The following is a 22999-nucleotide window of genomic DNA, read 5'->3' on the forward strand; positions in this document are numbered from 1 at the left end:
GAACAAGTGAATTTAGGTATATTGGTGCAGAGCCAGTGGTTGTTTTGTAGGCGATAACTAGTGCCTTGAATTTGATGCGAGCAGCCATTGGCAACCAGTGCAGTTTGATGAAGAGAGGTGTAACATGCGCTCTCTTCGGCTCATTAAAGACCACTCTCGCCGCTGCATTCTGGATCAGCTGCAAGGGTTTGATAGTGCATGCTGGAAGCCCAGCCAGAAGAGCATTACAATAATCCAGTCTGGAGAGAACAAGAGCTTGAACCAGGAGTTGTGCAGCCTGTTCTGATAGGAAGGGTCTAATCTTTCTAATGTTGTATAAAGCAAATCTGCAGGACCGGGCTGTTGCAGTAATGTGGTCAGTGAAGTTTAACTGGTCATCAATCACAACTCCAAGGTTTTTGGCTGTCCTTGATGGACATATGGTCGATGAACCAAGCTGAATGGAGAAATTTTGATGAAGTGCTGGGTTTATGAGAAAACAAGTAATTCTGTCTTTGCAAGATTGAGTTTAAGATGATGCTCTTTCATCCAGTCAGAAATGTCTGTCAGACAGGCAGCGATACGAACACTGACTGTAGGATCATCTGGTTGAAATGAGAAGTAGAGTTGAGTGTCATCAGCATAGCAGTGATAGGAGAAGCCGTGTTTCTGAATGACAGAACCTAATGATGACATGTAGATGGAGAAGAGAAGTGGTCCAAGGACTGAGCCCTGTGGAACCCCAGTAGCTAGATGATGTGACTTAGACACTTCACCTCTCCATGACACCCTGTAGGACCTACCAGAGAGGTAAGACCTGAACCACTGGAGAGCAGATCCTGAGATCCCCGTCCTCTAAAGTGTTGACAGGAGGATCTGGTGGTTAACTGTGTCAAAAGCAGCAGACAGATCCAGCAGAATGAGCACTGAGGATTTGGAAGCTGCTTTTGCCAGTCTCAGTGCCTCAGTTACCGAGAGCAAGACAGTCTCGGTCGAATGGCCGCTTTTGAAGCCGGATTGGTTGTTGTCTAGGAGGTTGTCCCGTTCAAGAAACATAGAGAGTTGATTGAACACAACTCGCTCAAGGGTCATTGCGATGAAAGGCAGAAGGGATACCGGTCGGTAGTTTTCTAAAAGTGCTGGATTCAGAGAGGGTTTCTTAAGCAGTGGGGTTACCCGAGCCTGCTTAAATGCTGTGGGAAAGGTTCCCGTGTGAAGAGAAGTGTTGACAATGTGAGTGAGTGCAGGAGTGATTGAAGAAGAAATAGCCTGAAGGAGGTGAGTTGGAATAGGATCAAGTGGACAGGTAGTAGGGTGATTGGAAATGATGAGTTTAGAAATATCTGCCTCGGAGAGTGGAGAGAAGGATGGAAGCGTGTTCGTGTTAGTTGTTGAGATGTGCGTGTCAGTTTGTGATGAGGAGAACTGTTTGCTAATGAGAGCTGTTTTGTTGGTGAAAAATGATGCAAAGTCATCAGCTGTAAGAGTTGATGAAGGAGGGGGAGGAGGTGGACAAAGGAGAGAGGAGAATGTTTTAAAGAGTTTGCGAGAGTCAGAGCAATTGTTGATTTTGTTGTGGTAGTATGTTGTTTTAGCAGTGGAGACATTTGTAGAGAAAGAAGAGAGAAGAGACTGATAAAAGGCAAGGTCAGTATTGTTTTTAGATTTCTGCCATTTCCTCTCTGCCGCCCTGAGTCCAGAGCGATGTTCACGGAGAACTTCAGACAGCCAGGGGGCAGATGGGGTGGGGCGGGCTGGTCTGGATGAAAGGGGGCAAAAACTGTCTAAGGAGGATGTTAGAGTGGAGCAAAGAGTGTCGGTAGCACTGTTAGTGTCCAGTGCTGAGAACTGAGCAGGTGGAGGGAGTGAAGATGAAACCATAGTGGATAGGCGAGAGGGAGAGAGTGAGCGTAGATTACGCCGTAAGGTAATCTGTAAGTAAGAGGCGTGTCTCTTGATGACGGGGAGAAGGGAGCGCTCAGTGCACGTCATTATACAAAACACGCGACACAGGACCGAAATTAGCTAAGTAATGAAAGAAAGGGAGAGATGGCAGATAAAAAACTAAAACAAATGTGGAAGATGTCTGTGGAACAACAGAAGGCTTACGATCAGGCAAAAAGTATCAGCTTTCCAGCACTGCAGAAGTGATGACTTTGATTGAACATTTGACCTGGATTATCATAGTAACACAGAGATTCCACCATAGACGTTGCCTGGGTTACATGTGTGTGGGGCGGAGAAATCAAAATAAGGCCGTGTTTGTTTTGGTGATTTGAAATATCAACATCTGTTAATATTTCCAGAAAGCACTTACCCCACCTTTAAGTCATTATCTGACAAATGCGTACAAACAGTTAGATATTGAGAAAAGAAAATAGGCCCAGAACATAGGCCGTGTGTCCACCAAAGCATTTTTTCTCTTGTTTTCAATGAGAGCACCGCGTTTTTAGAACGCCTGGAGCGCAACGAGGCGCTGAGCGAGTATTTCACGCTCACGCGCTGAGCGCTCAGCGTTTTTTACTGGTCGCCGAGAGTTGAAGAATGTTCAACTTTGAGTAAAACGCAACGCTCATAACTGTCACTCTTCACCCGACCGTCCAATCACAGTGGAGGAGGGGCGGGACAAACACAACACAGACCAATTGCTACATTCTGCGTGTCGTCATCAGATGACAACAAGAAAATAATAACGGAATAAAAGGATTTAAAACAAAAGCCAGAGCAAATACATTGTATCTGCAATTTTATATAGAATCAAAACAGGAACAAACTACCTGTGAAATTAGAAAGACTTCCGCAGATTTTCCATATCATAACAACTAGCAGAGTCTCAACTGAGGAGAAAAAACGCTGCCTGCCAAAACCCTCTCAAGCGCTCACAGGCGTTTTCAGCAGAGCGCCTAGCGTTTTCAGCTGGCTAAAAACGCTTTGGTGGACACACGGCCTTACAGTAAACATCTTTTAATTTAGAAATACGCTCTAATTCAAGTCTAAATTCTAAATGGGAAAAAAATCATCTAAGGGTTTAGCTAATTGCATTTGATATAATTAAAATTACACGTACATTTTCAGTTTGCACTTAACAATACATGCAAATTATTTTTTACAGTTTAACACAATGAATGCAGCATCATAATATGCCAAAATGTCCGCTTTGTCAAGTATCCTCATAAGCCCAATTTTAAATGCGTTAAACAGGGTTAAATGTACACAAAGAGTTTTGATGACGCATCAAATGTGTGTCAGATCCGTATCTGTGTCATGAGCTTCAGATCTTAAAGTGATATCAGCCTAATAAACCTGCTGCTGTGATGTTTGTAATTAATGTAAATCAAAAAACAAAACACAAAGAGAAAATCATTCACTGCTCTTAACTGAACTGTTGTTGCTTTAATTAAAAATGTATGCAGTGAAGACTGTGAAATGTTTGATACAATAAATATTTCTGTTTATTTCCTACTAATTAGATAAAATATTTCATATATACTGTCTTTATGTTGTTTCTACATTCATTTGGAAATTAAATGAGAAATTATATATATATTAGGGGTGACCCCGAATAGTGAAAGAATGAGTCACTCTCAGGAGATCAGTGAATTCAAGGACTGTACAGTTATAGGTTGCCACCTGTGCAATAAGTCCATTCGTTCCATTCAAATTTCCTCACTACTAAATATTTCACGGTCAACCATTGGTGGTACAGAAGTCGCCAACTTTCTGCAGTCAATAGATACAGACCTCCAAACTTTGTGTGGCCTTCAGATTAGCTCAAGAACAGTGTGTAGAGAGCTTCATGAAATGGTTTTCCATGGCTGAGCAGCTGCATCCAAGCCTTACCATTGTCAGAAAAAAAGGTACATTGCTGTGACTGGGGCAGTACCCTAAGGAACACAACCAAAAAGGTACTAATACGTACCTTTAAGGTACTAATACGCACTCTTAAAGTACTGATATTTTGTGTGTGAAGTGTTTGTGTGTGAAGTGTGAAGTGAAGTGAAGTGTGTAACAAATCACGTTTCTCTGACTGGCAATCCGATAGACGAGTCTGGTTTTGGTAGTTGCTAGGAGAACGGTACTTGTCTGACTGCATGGTGCCAAGTGTAAAGTTTGGTGGAGGATAGATTAAGTTTGGTGGAGGAGAGGGTTGTTTTTCAGGGGTTGGGCTTGGCCCCTTAGTTCTAGTGAAAGGAACTCTTAATGCTTTAGCATACCAAGACATTTGGACAATTTCTTGCTCCCAACTTTGTGGGAACAGTGTGGGGATCTTTCTATATATATATATATATATATAATGTAGGAGGTGATTGCAGTGAGATGAAGTGCAGGGTCGTGCAATCAGTATTCTGGTGATTGTGATCATTGTGTCTGGGAGAGGGTGGAGCCTGGCGTGCTTGTAACATTACCCCCTCCCCTCCACGGCCATCTCCTGAGGGCCGAGGACCCCGGTGCCATAGTGGTCTACCTCTAGCATGAGGCGCTGGTCGTTCTGGATGAGAGGAGCGGAGGGGGTTAACTGTGGAGGGGGTTGGTCAGGACCGGATAGCTTCCACCTTCCCCTCATCCATCCGGATGCCACTGTGGTCGATGTTATACCCGAGAAACTGTACTGAGGGCTGATGGAACGAGCACTTCTTGGCTTTGAGGTAGAGTCGGAAGCTCCTTAGGCGTTGAAGGACCTCCACAACGTGTTGGTAATGTTCGGCCAGGCTCCGGGAGTAGATCAGGATATCATCAATGTATACCAGCATGAACTTGTGAAAACACTCCCTGAGCACCTCATGGATGAAATCCTGGAATACGGAGGGGGTGTTGGCGAGTCCATACGGCATGACCAGGTATTCATAATGGCTGGTGGCCGTGACAAAGGCGGTCTTCCACTCGTCCCCCTCGTGTATCTGTAGAGGTCCAGCTTTGTGAACACAGTGGCACCCCGGAGATGTTCCAGGGCAGCTGGGATGAGAGGAAGGATGTTGACTGTAATCTTGTTGAGTGCCCAGTAGTCGATGCAAGACCACAAGCCTCCGTCCTTCTTTGCCACGAAGAAGAAACTCGAAGAAGCAGGGGAAGTGGATGGACGGATGTAACCTTGCTCCAGTGCCTCCTTGATGTACTCCTCCATGGCCTTCTCCTCCAGAAGTGAGAGAGGGTAAATCTTTCCTTTGGGCACTGGTTAACCAGGCAGCAGATCAATGGCACAGTCCCATGGCAGATGGGGAGGCAGCTTGGAAGCCCGTTGGGGACAGAAGACGTCACTGAAGGGGCCGTAATAGGAAGGTACATTCACCAAATGTCGCTCTACTGGACTCTCAAAGGACGTGGCACAGACAGAGAGATCTTGCCTGCCTCCATCTGAGGGTTTTTCTGGTTCTCGATTGGACCTTGTACATAGTCGGAGTGGTGGTCATGCGGAGCTTGAGCTGGCGGCAGAGGGTGCCTGAGATGAAGTTGCCGGCTGACCCAGAGTTGAGGAGGGCAGTAACTGGAAGGGAAATACTGGCAGCAGTAAGGTTTACAGTAGTGGTGAGTGGTTGCATTTTCTGAAGGAAAGGAATAATCACACTCACCATAGGACATGGAGGACGGACGGGGCATTCGGAGATGCAATGACTCTGATGTAATGAGACTCTGCCGCTCAGCCACTGTCAGTTGTGAGTAGATGTCGCATTCCTTGTGTCAAGCCACTCTTGAACAACAGATGGCGTCAGAAGTGTCTCACCTGGGCTAAAGACAAAAAGAACTGCTAAATGGTCCAACGTTATGTTCTCTGATGAAAATAAGTTTTGCATTTCCTTTGGAAATCGGGGTCTCAGAGTCTGGAGGAAGAGGCACACAATCCATGTTGCTTGTTTCCACAGTCAGTGATGGTTTGGAGTGCCATATCATCTGCTGGTGTTGGTCCACTGTGTTTTCTGAGGTCCAAGGTCAATGCAGCTGTATACCAGGAAGTTTTAGAGCACTTCATGCTTCCTGCTGCTGACCAACTTTATGGAGATGCAGATTTCATTTTTCAACAGGACTTAGCAACTGCACACAGTGCCAAAGCAACCAGTACCTGGTTTAAGGACCATGGTATCCCTGTCCTTTATTGGCCAACAAACTTGAACGACCTTAACCCCATAGAAAATCTATGAGGTATTGTGAAGATGTAGATACGCAGACCCAACAATGCAAAAGAACTGAAGGCCACTACCAAAGCAACCTGGGCTCTCATAATAGCAGTGCCAAAGACTGATCGACTCCATGACACGCCACATTGCTGCTGTAATTCAGGCAAAAGAAGCCCCAACTAAGTATTGAGTGCTGTACATGCTCATACTTTTGATGTCCATACTTTTCAGTTGGACAAGATTTCTAAAAATAATCATTTGTATTGGTCTTAAGTAATATTCTAATTTTCTGAGATACTGAATTTGGGATTTTCCTTAGTTGTCAGTTATAATCATCAAAGTTAAAAGAAATAAACATTTGAAATATATCAATATGTGTGTAATGTACTGTATGACTTTAATATTGTCACGGTTCATGGATTCCCTGTCTCACTCTTGGGTGCGTGTTGAATGTAGGTGTGGGCGGAACCTGGGATTGGCTGATCACGCACCTGTGGCTGATCACCTGCACCAGCTGCAACTCATCACCCTATTTAGTCTCTCTGTTTCTCTCTTGTCTTTGTCAGAGCGTTGTTGGATGTTTCCCCTTGTGTCTCCGTGTTGGTTGTCGTTTCCCCCTTCCGAGAAACGCTGGATCCCTTCCCGGATTGCCTGTACCGATCTCCCGAGTCACAGCTGCTCACAGCCTGCCCGTGTCACCAACAGAGCCTCTCTCACTGCTCCGTCTTATCCGGACTTCATCAGTGTTATGAGTTTTGTCTTCTGTGACACTAGCTGTCAAATAAACTGAGTTACTTGCTATTGAATCCTGCCTCTGTGAATCCGTTACAAATATACAAGTTTCACTTTTTCAATGGAATTAGTGAAATAAATCTACTTTTTTATAATAAATATTTTATAATAATAATTATATGGCTAGCACCTGTATATATTAGTTTATTATTTATGTAATAATTACTCTTTTTAAATGTATGTGTTATATTGCAACTCCTGAGAATTTCTCTGTTTACAGAGTGAAATAAAAAATGCAATTTTATAGTTTCACTAGACAAAAACCTTTCCTACCAACAAGACACTGTGGAAAAATATAATGTGTTGTTTGGGGAATTTTTAAGGCAGCTGTTTTTCCGCCAAAGGCATCAGTTTACATGTGCTCTCTGTGGAGGAGCAGCGCACACATTTTAGCACTTCCACATTGGACATGTTCAAAGAACAACTGAATTTGTCATGATGTGCCTGAACCTAATGACCCTGCACTCCCTACAACTGCTTGTTTATCAGGGACCAGGATGTTTCCAGATCACATACAGGTAACAATAACCCTTTAGTTGTCCATCACTGAACATATCACACCTGTACATCTACACTTTGTGTACATGACAACAATAAAAGCAGCTGAGGTTTTGTAATTGTAGAAGTGTGTCTAGAAAAAAATGGCAGAGTGGCGATCCGATTGAGACATCTGCATTTAGGCTGAGCCATGAAAAGCTTCCTGACACCATAATCAGTGTTCTTGATTTCATTTATTTGGATAATAATTAGAGTATGTGTTTACAGTAATCGACATTTTTCCTGGTTCCATTGTGTTGTCACAATCTGTAGCTGTATAATTACGGCAGATTATAATTACGGTGATTAGAGAGTGGCCTAATAATTATGATTATGATTGCCATTCTGCAAGAAGATGAGCAACACCCAGCATTTCATTGAATAAAGACATGTCTTTTCATTCAATGAGCAATGGTCTGATCTGTTTTTAATCTACTAGTTGAAACTAAAATAAAGCTTTACCAAAACGTGATCACAATGTGTGCATCTTTCCATATTTGTAACCATTTATACTCTGAGGTTTTTGCAGAGTACACAAAGCAATTCTATGGAAATTACATGATGTTGATCCAGTGGCGGTGTTTTCTCATGTTACAGCTTTCGGCAACATGGTCTATTCTGTTTAATTAAGCAGTGGAAGCCTCAAACCAGCACAAGCTCCACAGAGGATCAAGAGCCAAAGGCCAAGAGGTGGGCAGCTACATAAACTTTGTCCACTGATTCCACATGATCCCTTTGTATCCCTGTGGATTTCACGGGGATTGAGGGCCTGCCATAAATCCTGAATTGTAATCTTTGAGCACATACAATGGTCTTCCGAGAGTGAAATTCTACTACAGGAGGTTGTATTCCATACAAACTAATAATGAGTCTGAGAAAGACCAACTATGTATTGACAAAGGAAGATTTATTTGTAAAGTGTCCTTAAGGACCTAAGAGGTGACAAAATGACAGATTAAATAATATCAGAAAAATGTTTGTGAATAGGGCAGCGTTGTACTTTTTTTTTGTTTGTCATATTAGTATCTTAGAGTAGTAAAAATAAGTATTTTGACAGTGTGCATCAGTAGAAAGGTCAAAATCCTGAGACTAAATGTTTGACCTAAAAAAAGGATTACATTTTCTTTCGATGGTCCACTTTAAACTTTACTAACTATGAAGTAACTTTGCACCTATGTCAACTAGCTCTCTTTAGAGTATTAGTAAACTAGTACACTGTTAGCAAAGTGCACTGGGGAGCATTAAAATAAAGAGTTACCAGATACTAAGTAGACAGTCTACTAATAATCTAATGAGAGTTACTAGTACTAGTTAGTAGAATGTCTGAAGTGGACCATTGAAATAAAGTGTTTCAAAATTGATGCACATGAGAGTGTATAACTTGAGAAAAACAAAAGAAGAAGAAAAAAAAACGGGTTACTCTATCATTTATTGTAAAGCAAACACCAATCAACTAACTTACCAACCAAATAAACAAATGTTCATGTAATTATTATTGTTTAAAAAGGCAAGTGTTTGAATATTAACACTTTTAACATTTCTCCAAATAAATGATCATTTCCAACCTAAGAAAACATCAAAACACACTTGTTAGGATTTAGTGAAGACTCCTGGCCCTTAACAGTGGCTGTTAATTAGGTTAATATAAATTCTGCTGCCAGCAGATTAATGGACATCAAATGAACAGCTAAAGAAGATGTTTAAATTAGTGCCCATGAGCTCAGCTACTGACCCTCTCATCTCCCTCCCCCTACTCCTCATATAGCTCTCCGGGAGACACCCCCCCCCCCCCCCTCCTTGCTGACCCATCGGAGCCCCCTTCCCCTATAACAGCATTGCTAAAGACCTGCTGCCATCGTGAGGGCTGAGTTTACCAGTCAGCATAACAGACTAGCCCTCTTCTCATATGGCCCACATGGAATCATCACACGCTGAACTCCCCATGAGTGCAACAGATTTCCACAGACTTGGAAAACACACAAGTCATTCACTACATTCTATACATGCCTCAGAGCTTGTGCGTTTGCTTATAAAATATTTAGAAAAAGATGATTATGCTTTCAGCTAAGGGGTCAAGGTTTGGCTTGCTCCAATGCTGCCATTAGTCCACAGGTAAAAGCCTTAACTGTATCCTCCAGATCCTGAAAATTCTTCAATTTTCCAGCATATTTTGCATATTTGAACCCTTTCCAGCAGTGACTGTATGATTTTGAGAACATGATGCATTAAAAGCCGGTAAGTGAAACACTTCATCCAGAAAATTCTTCATCCAATCTTCATTCTGAGCAAAAGTTTTAACTCGATGCATCGTGTTTCCTTCTGGAGCATCAGTGAAAATTTGACCCTTTATTAATAGTTGTTTTTGAGTCCTTTAATTGCCCTCAGTATGAAAATGTGGATTATTAAAATTGTACAGTCACTGCTGGAAAGGGTTCAAATAAAGATGCTGAAAAACGGTTTGAAGAACTCCCGGGCAGTTTAACTGCTCAGGACAAACAAGGGACTCAAGAACAACGATCACACAAAACAAACAGCCCTGGATCATCCGGATCAAGCATACATAAACATTTGAACAGGGTAATTTTTACAAATTCAGCTTTATTTATTTATCTCATTATTGTTTTGTTTTGTTTTTGCATTGTGGACTGTATGTAAACATATTTATTATGTAATAATATATTATTCGGGACAATACTAAATAAATAGAAAACACATTTTGTATGATCCCTCTAATTTTGTAAAAAATGATTCACATTTTCACTGACTCTGCAAGAGGTGTGTAAACATTTGAGCGAGATTGTATACAATAATGGGATCCTTAACCATTTCACATTCTAAAAACAGTACATAGACATTGATATGGAGTTGTTCTCCCTTTGGAGAAATAACAGCTTCCACTCTTCTGGGAAGCCTTTCCACAAGATTTTGGAGTGTTTATCTGGGAATTTTTGCCCATTCATCCAGTAAAACATTTATGAGGTCAGGAACTGATGTTGGAAAAGAAGACCTTGCTCGCAATCTCAATTCCAGTTCATCCAAAGGTTTTCTATCGGGGTTGAGGTCAGGGCTCTGTGCGGGCCAGTCAAGTTCTTCCACATCCGAATCATCCAACCATGTCTCTTTAGATCTCGCTTTGTGCCCTGTGCACAATGCAGTCAGGCAGGTAACATTCTCTTGACATCCGCCAAACACAGATTCGCCATCAGACTACCAAACCAACCAATTCTCACACTCAAGGCGTCAGAAATTTAAGCATAGTCAAGTGCCTTCCGTGTCAAAATGAAGATGCTAAAGGTAACCCTAAGCATCACGATATAGACGTACAGGGTACTGCATTCATTTCAGTTGTTTGCCCAATGAAACAAAAATACTAAATAAGTGTAATACGGTTTGTAGATGGGAAGGAAGGAGGCGGGAACCGGCGAACGTTCAACAACATTTATTCAAAAGAAATAAACAAACCGAAAGTAAAACCGCGGGCAGCCCCTCACGGACGACTGCCCACAAACACATAAACAAAACTCAACATAAATCCAGGCCTGGTCCTCTCTCGTCTTCCGCAGCTCTTGCTCCTCCTTTTATGCTCCCGTCACATGGCCACGAGACGAGACCGGTGTGCCACGCAGCTGGCACTCGTCAACATTAATCACCGGCCCGCTCTCGCGGTCCCTCGCCCCGCTGCCTGTCACACCACAATAAGAAAATCATCTTTTCTTGGTTACCCCTGGAAATAAAGCAGCACCAGCACTACGCTTATAAACACTACTTTAATAGGCATTATATGGAGGTAAGAGTAAAAGAAAATTTAATCGAAAATTTTGTGAAATCAGTCATTTCCCTTTAGAAATGCATTCAAATAAGACCTCACTCCAAAATGTGCAGAATTGTTTTCCAATATTCCAAGCATCGCAATAGTGATCTGGCTCTGCATGGTACAGTCATTTTCTCCGCTCTTCTCTTTGCGTCTGTCTTCACGTGTCCTATCTCTAGCCTCGGTTAACGTTGTCCACACAAATAACATTTTAAAATATGAAAATGTCAAAGAAATGAAATACCTTGTAATCCCTGTTGACTTTGCTTACATGGTGGAATATCATACATCTCACAAGTTATTTTGGCAAAAATGACCAACACAGTCTCACCCCTACTCGTCAAATGTTGCCGAACGGTCAAGGGACCCTGACGTCAGCTGTTGACGCACAGGGTACCCCTAAATCGCCATTTTTCGACGTACTGGGTAATCCATTGATTTCAATGAGAAACCTAGGACGTCATAAACAGACGTGTTGGGCATGTGAATGTTATCGTTATGATGGAATATATTGGGTTATAATTTTTACATTATGACATGTTGGAGTGTGATTCTCAATTTAATCAGCCAACACAATTGTATTTACATTTATTTACGCTATGATACACGTTTGAAACAGCAAACCCCACCCCGCCCTAAACCTACCCATTTGCGTATTATATGATATAAAACACAGACTGTAACAGACAACAGGCACACTTTATTGAAAAAGTCCAACTATTCCGAGGCCAAACGATTGAATTGTGTGAAGAAAAGACCCAAAAGCAATCACCGTCTCTATCCGCGCCGCGCGCCGCGCACCGCGCGCGCCCCGGCGTCACACTGAAGACGCCACAGGTAGACCCCTCGGCGTCACGCGATGGACGAACTGGGAACCCAATTGCTTTCAGTGGGAAACCTTTGGCGTCAACATTAGACGGCAATTCTATCGGTATGAAATCGCGCTGAAGAAGTCTCATTCAGAACACATCGCGATGTTTGGCATCAGATCACGTGTGCCACATGTTGGTGAGTAGTCATACATTTTAGGCTTGTTCGACTTCACCTAGCGATGCGCAGACCGATCGGCGGCTGACTTAAAGCAGTGCATGCCGGTTAGAAATTTTGTCCGACTTGAGACAGCGCCGACGGCACGTGACTGTTACGTATGTCAACAAAGTACCGCGAGAGCGATTCGAGAGCAGGCGGCTGATGCAGCCGCTGCAGATTCTCAAGGGGGACTGCAGGAGGATGCACAAGCTCTGATGACGACACAGCTGATCCACGATTGGCCGATTCGCCGTATGACAGCGATCACGTGCGTTTCGTGGTTTATTCTGAAAACTTATGTCACGCTAATGCTCTCACAAATCATTTATTTATAGCAGTAAAACCTCTTTTCATGTAGTCGCGATGTTATATTGTCATGTTTATCAAACTAAAACTGATAAAAACCGTTGACACCACTTCATTGATAGTGTGGTTTATATGTTGAACCTTTAATCTTGTCCAAACAGACGCTTTATTAAGCAGTATATAAAGTATTGGATGAAAATATCATTTGAAACATCTGTGTATTTGAGAAATATTGCATTTATTTAACTTCAGCTGTGATAAAGTTTGCAAACACAGCTCAAGCGTCACCACGGGAAGCAGAAAGTGTCCGACTTCACGTCTCCGTTTGCAGCTCCTCCCCGCCTGCACTCGGCTACTCTCGCCGATCGCATGCATCCAGCCGCAGCCGATGTCGAACACACCTATTATGTCCTAATATTTGATATAAAGTATTTTCTGCTTGTCGTTATCGATCATGTTCAGTCACTGCATTGTATCTGTCATCATCTCCACTGAGGCTTTGCATTTCTTTGCTTTCTAAATAAACACACCTTGCTAATAGGGTGATTAAACACTGTCACGTGACGTGCTAGACCTTTAAACATTTGTTAATATTTAATAATAATTACTAGTGTAGTTCCAACGTGGCATTTGTAGTAGAAGCACAATAAAAAAATAAAATAAAAAAACACTTGCCATGCGTTTACCACAGTATTGGTAGTTTTAATGTGATATTTGTTGTAAATAAACAGTAACCACAACAATTACCATGCTTTAAATGCATTTTAATGTAAAAACCAAATATTGTTATTTAAATAGTATAGTATATCCAGAGCTGTATTTGTATATGAAGAGTTCAGATGCAAAAGCCTCAAAAAGCCACTTCGGTCACATGACATCAGATATTCAATTATTTTTTATTATTATTAACGTCCCGTTTGCATGTAAATAATGTATGTGATCACAAAATCAAGTGCGTTATCTACATTTTCAAACAAATTCATATGATATAGCTTGCTATTATATACTTTTAATAATGGGAATGCACACATATCTGTGAACTTATTACATAAATGTATTTAACATTTAATTATGCATCGTTTTTTACAGAAATAAATCCTACAGTTATGTATAAACTGACAACATCGTCATCATGTCCTGTCCTGGGCACATTGGGCAACATGTGTCCTCCAACATATTCGATCTGTGGCCACGTTTTCACATCTTCTCATGGAACACCGGCATTGAGGTCTTCGTGAAACATCTGTCTCATATCTTCCTTGGTTTTCCCTGTCTCGTGCGTCCTCCTGGTGGTGTCCACTTCATAAGTGTTTTTGGGTGTTGTTGTTTGGGCATGCATAGGACATGTCCAGTGAAGTGCACCCTTTGCTCTGTCACAGTGTCTCAAAGTCTTCACGTGGAGTCTGTGGAGTCTTATGATCTCTTTGATCTATGCAGAACCAATATTCATAAACTGTTCTTGATGTCTGCCTATGCCTTTATCATCAGGAGATTTAGTGAAGGACATATCTATTGCCATCCACTAGTTCTAGTCATGCATTGACTTCATGATGCTATAGTCCAATGTATATTTCTGCATTTGTTGTTTGTTTGAACAAATGAAGATAGTGAGAGTTAATACCTTTTGAAATCAATAATTATTCATTAAAACTTTTATTACAATGGTCACTAAAGTACATGTCCACCATAACTACCTCTATCATTATTTCACTACCTATCATTATATCACTACCTTGTTAATGTAACTGTAACATGAATGTACTTTATAGAAGTATTTTCTTACTGAAAATGGTTAACATTTACAATAATCATCAACTATTTTAATTGGCATTTAATTTAGTTACAATAAAAGTGAACAATAATCGCAAATATATAGTATTAAAGTTTAGAATGTAAAATGTTATTTTTTTGCATATATATATATATATATATATATATATATATATATATATATATATATATATATATATATATATATATATATATATATATATATATATATATATATATATATACATATATATATATATATATATATATATATGGGCACTACATTTGTATTTAAACTGTTTGACATTAAATATTGGAACATGCTTACAAAATTGTGTGCATTCATTGTGCTTTTGTTATATTTGTTTTAATTCCAAGAGTTCAGATTGTAAAGGATGGCTTAAAGAAGTTTATGCTTGTAGACCATTGCATAGAAAAAGGATTCTCTTTCAAATATATTTATTATGCATCAGTTTAACCACACAAAGAAGACTTTCATTTTAAAATGTGAGTTTTATTATTTAATTAGAATAAATAAATATTTAGCCTATATTTAGAATAAATAATATTTAATATTTATTATAATAAATATAATATTTAGCCTAAATATTAATTCTTTAAGGAATCTACCCCTTCAGTTGAACCGGATGAGATGTGATATAATTTACCATAAATGGACAAGTAAGTGTGACGCCTCTGTTCAGCTGGGTTGTCATTGGCTGTGACTTTATCGCAGAACGCGCTGTGATTGGACTATCTGTTTTAACTCATATAAAACGGCGTTTCATGTTACAAAGTATGTTTTGGTGTTATTACGTCAGTAATACGTTAAGCTAACTATAAAGTGTCGCTATGTTCTGAGAAATGACTCCTTTACTGAGAACCCAACCCTAACCCTAAGCATTTCTGCACACTTCTATGAACTACAGCGCCATGTTTCCCATTGCATTGATACAATGACAGATATATGGGTAATGTAGTTTAAAAGGTTTCATAATGAAACAATAAATGTTAAGTAAATAACATATTTAATGGACAACTGGATATTAAAATATGTTCATTGTGTAAACCTATATTAGTAAACATTGCATATGCAGTTGTCCTGCCAATTTTCTCTGTGATACGCTAACCAGACTTTGAGTTAAAGCCATTTGAAATATGCTTTTTTTTTTGCTCTTCAATGGGCCACTTCTGGGTCCCTGGAGGTGTAAGGGCAGTACAACATACACAGATCTATTCTCCTCATCACGGACAACAAACTTTGAGTCACATTTAAATATCAGAGTATTTTGTCTTTTCTATTCTAACGTCATGCTTGTGTATAGGTTTTGATATTGTAAGACCATCTGATGAAATACAGAAATATTTGAAAGAAATGTTGTAAAATAATAATTATTAAGTTTTCTTTTATTTTATGGATAAACACTAATAAATATAATGGATGAACCTGCAACAACTTGCCATTATCCACTTTCCAGAGTAAACAAAAACTATTTATATTATTTACACTTCATTATTACTATTAAATATAGGACCATGCACCATTAAGTAAAATAACAAGAGACATTGTCACAATTTCATCTACACCCTCTTCACGTACCTGGCATCGAAAATGTGCATGCTTTAATGTTTATTGCAGTAGTAGATGTACCAGAATGATCAACATGGATCATCTTCAGTTAAGCTTGAAGTGTTTGTAATCCTTCCCTTTATTTCACTGAAAACTGACATACTTGTCACAGCATGCAAGTATATACAACTTTTTGGAGCATTGTACCAAATATAATATAACCAGATAAAAAATGTTTACTTCTCAAGTAAAAATATTCTTGGTAATTAATTAGATAACCTAAATAAACTTGTTGAATGTGTACTTACTGTACCAAACACCATACACAATACTCACCATACTTTATCACTCAACACTTTATTGGAGGATACAGTATACAGTTGATAAAGTAGAATAAAGTCAAATTAGATTTAAGATAAATAAAAATGGGTTTTAAAAAACACATTAACATCATATTAATCCATTCACAGCTGCTGAAGCCACACAAATGAGTGCCACATAATCCCATCCAGTCAACTATGATACAGAAAACAGATTTGATATAGTGTTGGAAAATAATGATTCATTATTACAACTAGACTGGTTTCTGTCTCTTCCCTCTATCATGTTCATGTTCTTCTTCTTCTAAACAGTTCGCCCACTTGTACCCTACAGTATAATCAATGTACAGATGATGTGATCACTGATGTTGTGTAGCCTTTTCTCAACCAGAGGAAGAAGTCATATAATCCGGCGTTCTCCAGTCCTGGTCTAAAAGTAAAACAACAAACACAATTCAGATTAAGTTTAATGTACAGTCAGGTTAGCCTATGTTCTTCAGTAAACTCTCCACCTCAAAATGGGCAGAAATGCCAATTCCTGATTTAAATTTACAAAGCAGCAGTCAGTACATAAAATAATATACACATTGAAGCATTATGTATAATATTTCAGCCCATAATATTAGCCAAGTACTGAACAAAAACTAATTTACCCATATCAACAGCAACCTTTTAAACAGTAGATCTTTTAGAAAGAACTAACCAGATATTTCAAAGAACATTTACTATTTGATTCCTAATATGTCCCAACTCATTATCTTCTAAAGCTACCCAGAACCATCCATGGTCTACAAAACAATGGAGAAATACATGGAGTTTATAACAACTAAATGCTTTTTCCCACACTTGTCTACTTTTATCTAAGACAAAAAGACGGTGCAGTTTTTAAGAACTGAAGGCCAAAAGTGTAATAATAATTGTATCAAAAAGGGAAAACAAATATTTACCATTTTAAATAAATCCAAGATACAGAACCTCATTTGCTTATTTTAGGAGTTATTAAAATATTTAGACATGAATAATGGTACGTATTTTATCAGAGTAGAAAGAATGATCACTGTTGAAATGAATAGTCCTTTGAGAGATCAACATCAAATTTTGTACTACATATTACAGCATTGCTTCAATACAAGACATACCAATGGACTTGCGCACTTTTCTGTCTTCTTCGGGCACAAGATGTCCATCTTCCCTCCTCACCCTAAACAAAGGACTTATTTTCTTAGCTTGCTTCGATATAAGGTCTGGTCTTTCTTCTCTTCTGTAAAACAAGAAAGTATCATTTACTCTGTGCAAATACTATTGTTTTTAAAACATATAAATTAAGACAGTTAAAAGTATGTAATAGCAAGCTATATCATAAGAATTTGTTTGAAAATGTAGATAACTCACTTGATTTTGTGATCACATAAATTATTTACATGCAAACGGGACGTTATAAACAGTGCAAGTGATCTGATTAAGAAAAAATAATTGAATATCTGATGTCATGTGACCGAAGTGGCTTTTTGAGGCTTTTGCATCTGAACTCTTCATATACAAATACAGCTCTGGAAAAAAAATTAAGAGACCACTTAACATTTAGAAATCCATGTTAAGTGGTCTCTTCATTTTTTTCAGAGCTATATGTACGAGAATCATACGAATTTGACAACTTGTTAAATCTTGTGAATTATTAAGACTTCGGGAATATGTTCTTACTGATTGAGATATGGGATTTGTAAGAATAAGTAACAACAAATGCTAAATAATATGTTTGATAAAGGGTTCAAACCAACACATACATACCATTACAAATATTTGCTGTTGCAGCTTTTGGTTTTCTCCGTTACTTCTCCACAAACAAGAATGGGTTGACTGAGTCCGAGAGGCCCTTTTGGTCTTTTCAGGTAAAAAAAAAAAAAAAGAAAGAGAGAAAAAAGTCATAATATATAATATATAGCATTATAAAGTATACTATTTAAATAACAATATTTGGATTTTACATTAAAATGCATTTAAAGCATGGTAATTGTTGTGGTTACTGTTTATTTACAACAAATATCACATTAAAACTACCAATACTGTGGTAAACGCATGGCAAGGGTTTTTTTTTTTTTTTTAATTTATTGTGCTTCTACTACAAATGCCACGTTGGAACTACACTAGTAATTATTATTAAATATTAACAAATGTTTAAAGGTCTATATCACGTCACGTGACAGTGTTTAATCACCCTATTAGCAAGGTGTGTTTATTTAGAAAGCAAAGAAATGCAAAGCCTCAGTGGAGATGATGACAGATACAATGCAGTGACTGAACATGATCGATAACGACAAGCAGAAAATACTTTATATCAAATATTAGGACATAATATGTATGACTACTCACCAACATGTGGCACACGTGATCTGATGCCAAACATCGCGATGTGTTCTGAATGAGACTTCTTCAGCGCGATTTCATACCGATAGAATTGCCGTCTAATGTTGACGCCAAAGGTTTCCCACTGAAAGCAATTGGGTTCCCAGTTCGTCCATCGCGTGACGCCGAGGGGTCTACCTGTGGCGTCTTCAGTGTGACGCCGGGGCGCGCGCGGTGCGCGGCGCGCGGCGCGGATAGAGACGGTGATTGCTTTTGGGTCTTTTCTTCACACAATTCAATCGTTTGGCCTCGGAATAGTTGGACTTTTTCAATAAAGTGTGCCTGTTGTCTGTTACAGTCTGTGTTTTATATCATATAATACGCAAATGGGTAGGTTTAGGGCGGGGTGGGGTTTGCTGTTTCAAACGTGTATCATAGCGTAAATAAATGTAAATACAATTGTGTTGGCTGATTAAATTGAGAATCACACTCCAACATGTCATAATGTAAAAATTATAATCCAATATATTCCATCATAACGATAACATTCACATGCCCAACACGTCTGTTTATGACGTCCTAGGTTTCTCATTGAAATCAATGGATTACCCAGTACGTCGAAAAATGGCGATTTAGGGGTACCCTGTGCGTCAACAGCTGACGTCAGGGTCCCTTGACCGTTCGGCAACATTTGACGAGTAGGGGTGAGACTGTGTTGAAATGACATGTAGCCAAATTCCAGGTTATTTTGGCTAGAAGTGAGTTACTCATAGCCGGACTATATCGGGACTGCAGTTAACTGAGACAGCTATTGCTTGCTAGGTTAATACTTTTGCCCATAGTGTATATTTTGTTACACTTTGTGTTTAGTTTGTTTTCTAGTTTAGATCCTGTTCAGTTGTTACTATGGTTACAGATCTAATTTTCACACCTCCTCCTTGTTTTATCTATCGTTTATGTTTACACAACAACAATGTACTAAAAACAGAAAAAGTTTTGTTAACACTTTACAATACGGGTGCACTAATATGCATTAATTCATGCTTAACTAATGCACAGATAATCATGAGTTAATGTATTACTAATGGTGAACCATCCCATTTATTAATGATTACTGCATCAGCAACTAATGAAGATTCTACATGATTAATAGATTAAGTAATCATTAAATTGTTATTAGTTAAATGTGTTATAATGTATTAATTCCTTAATAACATATTATATTAATTAATAATGTAAATTAACGTGTTAATTTCAACATGATCTCATGGTCATGCGTATAAATAGTACGAGTGTGAAATCTCATGGAATGGATACGTCAAAATGAGTTTTGGCGTGCAAATGCTACGCAGTTTTTTGCGTGCATATGATACGCACTTTGTGGCATGCATATGACACGCTCTTGGGTAGGTTTAGGGTGGTTGGGTGGGGTGGGGGGGTGGGGGGGCTCGTACGTATAATACGGCATTAAGTGTGTATCATATGCACGCGAAAAAGCGCGTACCATACGCATGCCAAAACTCATTTTGGCGTATACATTCCACAAGATTTCACACTCGTACTATTTATACGTATTTTCGTGAGATCGGGCTCGTTAATTACCACAACAGGTCAAAGCCATGCATTTCAACTTCCAGTTGTCTGCTTTAATTAATCATTAGCTAATGATTTATAAAGGTACCATTATGTTATGACTTTACTTGTTGGGGCACATGACTATTAACTCATTGATTAAGTCATATGTATTTGTGGTTATGAGTTTTGAATGAATTTTGAATGAGTTAATAGTCATGTGCCCCAACAAGTAAAGTGATACCTTTATAAGTCATTAGCGGATGATTTCACGTGTTTGTTTCCAGGCCGTCAAAACACTGAAGTCATGTAAATGAAAGGCCAAAACATATTCAGAAATTTTCAGTTTTTAGTTGAAAATGGTGTCGCATAAATGGTCCCTAAACTCTTCAGGGCTTCGGTCTATGAATGTGTCCTATGAATATTTACAAAAACTTCACATTTTAAAGTCATTATTGCAAAACAAAATGCACATAAAAATATTTTCTCAGAAAACGGAGGGGATGGTACGGAAGCTTATTGCATTCACTTGAGAAAAAAAAATCTACTCTGTTTTTCTGAATTAATGACTTAATTAGCTCAGAATTATGAGATAATTTTTCATAAATAATTTTTTTTGCTCTGTTTTTCTGAATTAATGACTTAATTATCTCAGAATTATGAGATAATTTTTCATGAATAAATTTTTTTTTGCTCTGTTTTTCTGAATTAATGACTTAATTATCTCAGAATTATGAGATAATTTTTCATGAATAATTTTTTTGTTCTGTTTTTCTGAATTAATGACTTAATTATCTCAGAATTATGAGATCATTTTTCATAAATAATTTTTTTTTTGCTCTGTTTTTCTGAATTAATGAGATCCCTCAAAATCCAGCCAGAGCTCTATTTTAGCTGGATTGCATGGAAGTAAACATGTCCCGCCTTTCAAATTTAATCCGGATTTATTTTACTTTGGGTTTGAGACATTGTCTTTAAGTAATAAAAATTGTATTGTTTTTAGTGCATCGACTTTGTGCAGACAGCTCATGACAGCAGAAATGAACATTCTGATCTGCTTGACATTGCTATTGCACTCCATGGGGATCCAGTATTTTCAACAATTGCCTGATTGTCTTTTGTGTCACCACGTAGCCAGCCTGAATGCATTTCAGATGCATCATCTTAACACGATCACATAGTAATGCGTATCAATAGTACGAGTGTGAAATTGTGTCTAATGTATATCGTCTGGAATGTATATTGTGTGGAATGTTTACTGAGATAATGCACGTGCTACACAGTCTTTCGCGTGCATGCATATGACATGCTCTTGAGTAGGTTGGGGATGGTGGGATGGGGGGTTCGTACATATAATATGCCATAAAGTGCGTATAAGCACGTGAAAAACTGTGTACCATATGCACACCAAAACTCATTTTAGCGTATACATTCCACAAGATTGCACACTTATTTATACTACTATTTATACGAATTTTCATGAGATCGGCTGTCTGCACAAATTTGTAAGGCGGGACATGTTTACTTCCATGCAATCCAGCTAAAATAGAGCTCTGGCTGGATTTTGAGGGATCTCATTAATTCAGAAAAACAGAGCAAAAAAAAATTTTTTTATGAAAAATTATCTCATAATTCTGAGATAATTAAGTCATTAATTCAGAAAAACAGAACAAAAAAAATTATTCATGAAAAATTAAGTCATTAATTCAGAAAAACAGAGCAAAAAAAATTTTATTCATGAAAAATTATCTCATAATTCTGAGATAATTAAGTCATTAATTCAGAAAAACAGAGCAAAAAAAAATTTATTCATGAAAAATTATCTCATAATTCTGAGATAATTAAGTCATTAATTCAGAAAAACAGAGCAAAAAAAATTATTCATGAAAAATTAAGTCATTAATTTAGAAAAACAGAGTAGATTTTTTTTTCTCAAGTGAATGCAATAAGCTTCCGTAGTACGGAAAAAGCACGAGGGACAACAAAAAGTATGTCTGGCTTTTAAAGATTGCACAATTCCCACACTAACACACAGTCAGAGACAACACTTGACTCCTTATATATCATCCTAAACAGTATGCAAGATTGCGCATCTCAATTGCTTATTGTTAATAAGTTTACAAAAAAGTCCCCAAGATGATCTACTATTTCTGGTATATTTTTTTAGTTGTGGATCTGTGCACATGCTAATGGATAATATTACCCATTATGCTTTTCAGAAGGATTTAGTTCTACAAACCAAATTAAAAAGAACTACAAACATGGTGGATGTGCGTAAGGCTGACAGTTAAGTACAGACGACTTGAAAATGATTCAAGTTGATGGAACATATTTATGTAATGCTATCTGTGTTATATTTCATCTGCATCATAATTGTCAACTTATATCAAGGTATAAATAGCACAGTAGCAAAACAGATGTGTGTCCATTAGCTGTTAAATACACCATTATGCACATAAAATGTGCAAAGATGTGAGTAGGAGTAATAATTTAATTAAATAAAATGTATGTATATGAAAATGTGTATGAAAATCTGTATATGAAGAGTGTATATTATTTTAGCTATATGTTACAGGAGAACTCACTCATTTATGGTGACAGAATGTATGTAACTTTACAACAGAGCACAATAATAGTATGTCTCAAAGTCAACCTACTCTTTTGCTACACACTCAAAAGTATCAACTTTTCCTTCACCAAAGCAGTACACACTTTTAGGGCATAGTATATAAGTAGGCAAATTGGAATGCAGCAAGAAAGAGAAGAAGATGGAGCCATTCTCTCCAGCACAATGGAGCCCCAAGCACGTGTACTGCCGCAGAAAAATTGTTCAGCTCTCGCTCGCTTAATGGAAGCAGAG

The 22999-nt window shown here is 38.4% G+C and overlaps 1 protein-coding gene across 1 annotated transcript in view; it reads right to left on the reverse strand.

The window, feature by feature from the left end:
- Nucleotides 1–16413: 16413 nt before the first annotated feature.
- Nucleotides 16414–22999, reverse strand: part of LOC137045142 (uncharacterized) — a 395631-nt gene continuing 389045 nt past the window's right edge. Inside the window, exons 9-11 of the mRNA XM_067421767.1 lie at nt 18013–18105; nt 17364–17485; nt 16414–16654 (exon numbers count right to left, since the gene is read on the reverse strand). The gene's annotated coding sequence lies outside the window, so the exon portion shown is untranslated. The remainder of the gene's footprint in view (nt 16655–17363; nt 17486–18012; nt 18106–22999) is intronic.

The sequence above is a fragment of the Pseudorasbora parva genome, chromosome 1, assembly GCF_024679245.1.
Source record: "Pseudorasbora parva isolate DD20220531a chromosome 1, ASM2467924v1, whole genome shotgun sequence".
NCBI classification, from domain to species: Eukaryota; Metazoa; Chordata; class Actinopteri; order Cypriniformes; family Gobionidae; genus Pseudorasbora; species Pseudorasbora parva.